Raw genomic sequence first — 6819 nt, forward strand, 5'->3', positions numbered from 1 at the left:
TTCAACATGAAGAAGCAATGTCATCATTAGATTTGACATTAAGCAAATCACCTAAAGTGACCAGATCTCCTCATCACGTAGGAGCAACATCGTTTCTAAAATCAAATTATCTCTAGGAAATCAGACTTCCTCAACGCAAAGGAACAATGTTGTCTTCAGATGTAGTTTTTCAAATACGATTAATCATCCTCAACACGAAGGAACAACATCGTTAACAAACCTGACATTCTCAAAAGAAGCATCAACTCATCAAACAACGATTATACTTCCTCAACGCGAAGGAACAAACTGTTTGTATCATTTGAGATTGATTGTCTTAAAGTAAAATTTCATCTTGCTTATCACAATTTCCCTTGAAACACAAAACAAATTATGCCTTATTTGAGGTGGTTTTCTCTCAAAAGTAGAAATTTTATCTCACATGAGATAATTTCTTTTGAAACTAATTTAGTCTCGCTCGAGATTGTTTCCTTTTGGAACCCAAAGCATCGACATCGTTTCTCTTGAAACAAATTATGTATTGCTTAAAATTTCTCTCTCTTGAAAGTACAACTTCAGATATTACAAATTTTAATCCTTGCGAAATTGTTCCCTTTGAAACAAAACTTTGAAAAATATCTCTTGAGATAAAGATCGTTTTTAGTCTCACTTGAGATAACCTGTTTTAAGATCAAACATAATCCCATATTCCATGCCCAAGAATAGACAAAGAGGGTCAGCTGTAGACACCCGTTTTTGTCCAAGTTATTATTATTATTATTATTATTATTTACAGACACAATACCCAACAACCAAGCCTCAACCAATCTAATACTAATATAATAACCTAACCTTAAACCATTATCTTAGGGAGTCGAATCAATCCAATGATCAGATAAGGAGATTGGAGGGTGGGAAAATCGAATGGTTTTCACTTGATTTGTGATGCTCCGGGAATTTTTTGACGAAACCAAGGTTGAGTTCATGCTCCATGCCCCAACGCGAGCCTACTGGTGAAATTTGGGCTCGAAACGACGATGACGATGAAGACGGTGGCCGAAGGTGGAGGTTTTGGAGCTCAACAAGGAAGCTCACTGATTCTCCATGTTGAGAGAGAAGAAGAAATAAAGAAGAAAGAAAGAAAGAAAAGTGAAATGAAAAAATGAAAAGAAAAGGGGTATTTATGGCTCCATCAAAACTACGTCGTTTTGGCACTCCAACCTGCGCATTTTGAGCTTTCAGGGGATAATCCTTCCCGCGATCCCTCCAGTTTTCTCTATGTTTACAATTTGGTCCTTAATTGCAAGAATTGAATTATGTTCTTTGTAATTTGGCTCTCTATAATTTTTATTAATGCATTTCAGTCCCTGATTAATTATGGTTTTGCCTTAAATATTATTTGGTTGATTTGTTTTAGTCACCATTGATCACGAATATAAATATATGTTTTCTTTTCTTGCATGTTTTATTAACTACAAAATATATAAATATGCATAAATATATTTGTATAAATGATATTCGTGTACATATTCCTTATTTTTTAGTGTACTATTTATGAATATTAATTATTTTCTATGCCTTTTTATTTTTTATTTGATTTAGTCAACTATATTCCATTATTTTTGTATATCGATTGGAGCATGTTAAGTTTTTAAATACACACACACATACATATATATATATATATATATATATATATATATATATATATATATATATATATATATATATATATATATATATATATATATATATATTTCCTTTCATCATACATTTTCCATTTATTACCTTTCATATTTAATAGTTATATTGGTATTTACATATTACCTTTAACATTTATTTTCTATATTTGCTGTAATAAATGCAATTATATATGTACTATATTAAACATTTGTCATGGTTTTTACACTCCAATTATTTCCTTATGCGTATGTATATATTTATAATATATTTTAACTTATATATATATATATATACACTTCTATATGAGGGTGTGCATTATCGGATATTGGATATTATCCGATCCGAATTTTCGGATATCCGAAAATTTCGGATACCTAAAGTAATGATCCGTATCCAATCCGAAAAAATCGGATATCCAAAAATTTAAATCGGATAATATCCGAAATTTCGGATCGGATATCCAAATATCCGAATCCGATCTGATTTTTTTTGTTGCAAATAACTAGTCTTGTATTTTTTTATCATCAGTTCGAGAGTATCAAAACAGAAAATTGTACTGCTCAACAAAAAACCATCAACCATAAACAATTATAGAATCATTCATATATAGAAATATAACACAAAACTAGTTATTAATTAGTATATTTTAAGCATTAGACTTCTACATGCACAAGAGATAAAACCAGACTTGAAGTTCAGATCCGGAATAGAAAAGAAAAAGAAAAGGAAAGTAAATCAGCATATACATATAAAAATTACTTAAGAATTGTGTATATAGACGTCCAGGAGTCGTAAAGAGGTTGTCTACGTTAATTCGAGAACTAGACCTCTGAAGCACAGAAAGTAGCCATGGAAATGCAGTTTTTAAACAAACATATAATAGAGTATATGCTCCTCGGATCCAACCATTTCATCAAGAAATTTATCATTTGTATCGCTGAAAACCGTTTCTGAGAATTACCTTATGCAAGCCCAGCATTCTATATTCTCAACATAGATTTTATTAACAATCTTTCCTCCGTTTCTTCTCTCTCTCCTCTGTCTTTTTCTTCAGCAAGCAAAGCACTTCTCTCATTGACTTGCGTTATAGAAAATAGCAACAACAAAAAATCGGATTTTCGGATAATCCGAAAATGGTATATTTTCGATCCGTATCCGATCCGATAATCTGAAAAAAAAATTCGTATATCCAATCCAAACTATCCAAAAATTGAAAAACGGATCGGATATCCGAATTTTTGGATCGGATCAATGGATCAGATCGATCGGATCGGATTTTTTTACACACTCCTACTTATATTTATGTATTCTTCATTATTATTTATTTATGTACATATTATTTATGTATGTATATTTTAATTCTTGTAAAATACCCTTTGTTTGCTAATATTATTTTTAAAATAATTTTTTACTTGTATATCTTCAAGAACATCTATCATAGAATGAGCGTAAAAAACATAACTTTATAGAAGTAGTGAGATTCTACGACATTCGAACGAAGAGTGAACATGAAGTAAAGTGAGTTAACTTTGATTAAAATAATATATTTGTACGATTTTTTTAGCATGTTTCAATACTTTATTCAATATTTTATTGCATTGATATTTGATTTGTATATTTTGTGATCCTAATAAATAATTCGGAATAAATTAATCAGTGTTCAGTACAGAAGATCACAGTTTTATTTTTGATTCAAACTTATAAATTCCACTGTGTAGACACTAATTTCCGTCCATTTTTTTTATGCATATATACACATATATATTATGTAGTTTGCAAATTGTTTTTGAAAATACATATATAATATATAGTTTAAAACATTTTTTGAAAATATGTATATTATATAGTTTTTCAATATTTTTGAAAATTATATAATATAGTTTTTGAAAACATTTTTAAAATATATATATATACTTTTGAAAACGTTATGAAAACATTTATGTAATATATAATTTTTAAAAAAACCATTTTGAAAATATATTTTTTTGAAAATTATATAATATATAGTTTTTGAAAACGTTTTTAAAATATATAATATATACTTTTGAAAATGTTTATATAATATATAATTTTTAAAAACCATTTTGAAAATATATATAATATATAGTTTTTTAAAACATTTTAAAAATTTATATATTATATGTTTTTGAAAACGTTTATATATATAATATTATTACTATTTATTTTTATTTTTAATTTATTACTTATTTTTATTTATTTATTTATTTATTTATTTATTTATTTTCTTTTCTTCCTTTCTCATTTTGTCCCAGGTCCAGTCCAATAGTCCAGATAACGGGCCTGAACCAGCCCAAACAGATGAGGGTTTCCTGCTTAAGGGAACCACACAGTCAGCGCCGCAAGGAGAGAATCAAGGGGACTGGTGCAAAACGGCCGGCAGAAATCCCGGGACTGACCCATCCCGGGATAGCCGGTATCACAAATGACATACACGGGGGAAACCGGAACGACCCCCTCATTTCGGGGCCAACAACCACCCCACCGGGGCTATAAAAGCCCCGGTGAGACATGAACAGGGGGGGCCCCCGAGAACGCTGCCAGAATATCGAGCCATCACATACCAGAAATGAAACCGTAAAACACATCATCGGAGAGAACACAGAACCGAGGAAAACTAACGAAGAAGAAATCCATCTCAACATATCAGAAAAAACCAACAATCAACCATTACCAAACCCCCACAGACCCACAAACGGCCAACAGTAAACCAGAGAGCCCGTAACCAAAAAAACAGTAAACAAAACATCATACCCATCATCGAGAGATCAACATATAATCATCAAAATAAACCAAAATAAAACCAGAGCGAGAAAAAGAGAGATCACCACCGTGCGAAGCAACGGGAACGCCAAAAGTCACCGGCGACGCGGTTTTTTTTTAAAAAAAGGTATTTCCTAGATCTACACGTCTAGGGACGTTTTTTGGCGAAACTAACTTGGTTTTCAGGTCAAGGGTGAGAGAGGGCGTCTTTTGGGTGCGTTTGGGTTAGTTCCGGCCACCGGCGCCGCCGTGCGACGCCGTAGCTCCGCTTTGGCTCTCTTCCCCGATGAAGGAAAGTTGAGAGAGTCTGAACTCTCTCTCCCCTTTTCTTTTCTGGAAGCAAAGAAGAAATAAAGAGAATGCAAAGGAAAAAGCCTTTTTCGGGCTTAAATATTCGAACACAAAACGGTGCCGTTTTGCTACCAAACGAAACGACGCCGTTTGGCCTCTATCCCCCGTGTTTTCAAGCATTTGGGGGAAAACCGCACATTTGGTCCTTCATTCCCTGTAATGTTTTGGTTTAGTCACTGAATGAAGTTTTAATTTTCTATTTCAGGCGTGCATCTTTCAATAGTTATATTTCAGTCACTAGTGGTTTATTTTATCATAATTACATATGTTTCATGTTGGTCATAATATTTCAAGTTATTTCATTTTAGTCCTTGTTAACATTTTTATCCCGTTTTTCATTTTATTTCATTTCATTTTATTTTTTAATTTATTCCTTATCATTATTATTTTTGATTTCCTTCTCTTTTTATTATGTTTATTATTATTATTATTATTTTTACATATTGTTTCCATTTTTTTGAAATCTAACATTTGCTTCTTTTGTCACATTTTTATTCTAATATTTTTTTCCCTTTGATTTGCTTATTAATTAATTATCATTTTTTTTATATTTCTTTTTTTGAATATTTTTAGTAATAACGTCAATCAATCAAAGGTAAGTAATTTGAATCGAATATTTTAAATCTTTATTTAAATTTCCATTTTCGTAATTAAAGACAACCGGTGAATTAATTGGTACCGAAAGGGCGGTTCAAGGGTGCTAATCCTTCCTTGATCGTAACCGACTCCCGAACCCGACACGTTTCTGGTACGACGCAGATCAGGTAAGATGGTGTCCGGCCCACCTAAATTCGTTTTAAAGTGGTCGGTGGCGACTCCTAACCCAATTCATTTAATCCAAGTCGAAGCCCAATTCCGGGCCCCCAACCGAAAGACGGTTGCGACAGCTTGGCGACTCCGCTGGGGACAGATAAGTGAGTCAGGCCAGAATTAATTTTCGGTTGTCTTTTTATGCGAAAATTGTAAATTTAAATTTAAATTTATTTATTCGATTCCAGTTATTTACCTTTGATTATTTTTGAAATAAATAGTTGTACTAACATTTTTTTCAATGATTTCAGATTTTTGAAAAGTTTCCATCTCTGGCTCTATACCCGAGCTCCGAACCCTTTTAAGTGGGGGTGAAAGCGACGCCTTCGTGTGAATTTATTCACCGTGCGGGCCTAGCAAGTAGCCTTCGGGATTCATATACCTTATGCCTTCGTGTGAATTTATTCTCCGTATGGGCATAAGGGAATGTTTCCTCTCGAGTTTAACTTAGTCCACATAAGCTTGTAACAGGCTTAGGACTAAGGGTCTGGTAAGCCCAAGGGGGCACCGGCAAGGAGAACTCGAGTACCGTTTTTTAGAACCTAAACCGGGAGAGTACAGGGAATTAAAGCCCGCCCCAAAACCTCATTCCAAACCCTAGGATATTTTATTTCCTACTTTATTTTCTGTTCAAAGCATGCGAACTAGACAAATATGCGGTTAGGATTTGTTTGAAATTAGCATGCGGGATAGAGATCATGTCCGGGTAGGAATTAAAGCATGTGGGGTAGATATCATGTGGGGTAGGATTTTTTCATTTTTGTTTTGATTTACCTCACTAACTCTTTTTATTTTTGTATTCTTTTATTTTATTTTCATCATTCGCATCATTTAAAACGAGGTGTTGATCCACCAAAAATGTGTTTGTTAAACATGAATATTCAACATTAATGGACAAAGGGGTTACAATACAAAGAGATAAAAAGCTCAGAAGTCCAGCCGTGGTCAGAGAATACTCAAAGGCAAAGTTGCAGGGGCAATACGAGGAAAAGGTCACTGACCCGGTCGCTCCTTTTAAAAAAACTACAAGAACAAGATGGTGAAACCCTAACTGAGCGGGATGCCATTGCTGATGAATTCAAGAAGCAAGCTTTGGATAGTTTCTCTCGCTCCAATGGCATTTTTAGAAACAAGCTCGGCAGATAGTGAGAGCCGGAGATGCAGTCCTTCGAGACCTTTTGGGGGCAAGCATCTCATTATTTGCACATTTTAGCC

The sequence above is a fragment of the Hibiscus syriacus genome, unplaced genomic scaffold (genome assembly GCF_006381635.1).
Source record: "Hibiscus syriacus cultivar Baekdansim isolate YM2019G1 unplaced genomic scaffold, ASM638163v2 tig00020492_pilon, whole genome shotgun sequence".
In the NCBI taxonomy this organism is placed as follows: domain Eukaryota; kingdom Viridiplantae; phylum Streptophyta; class Magnoliopsida; order Malvales; family Malvaceae; genus Hibiscus; species Hibiscus syriacus.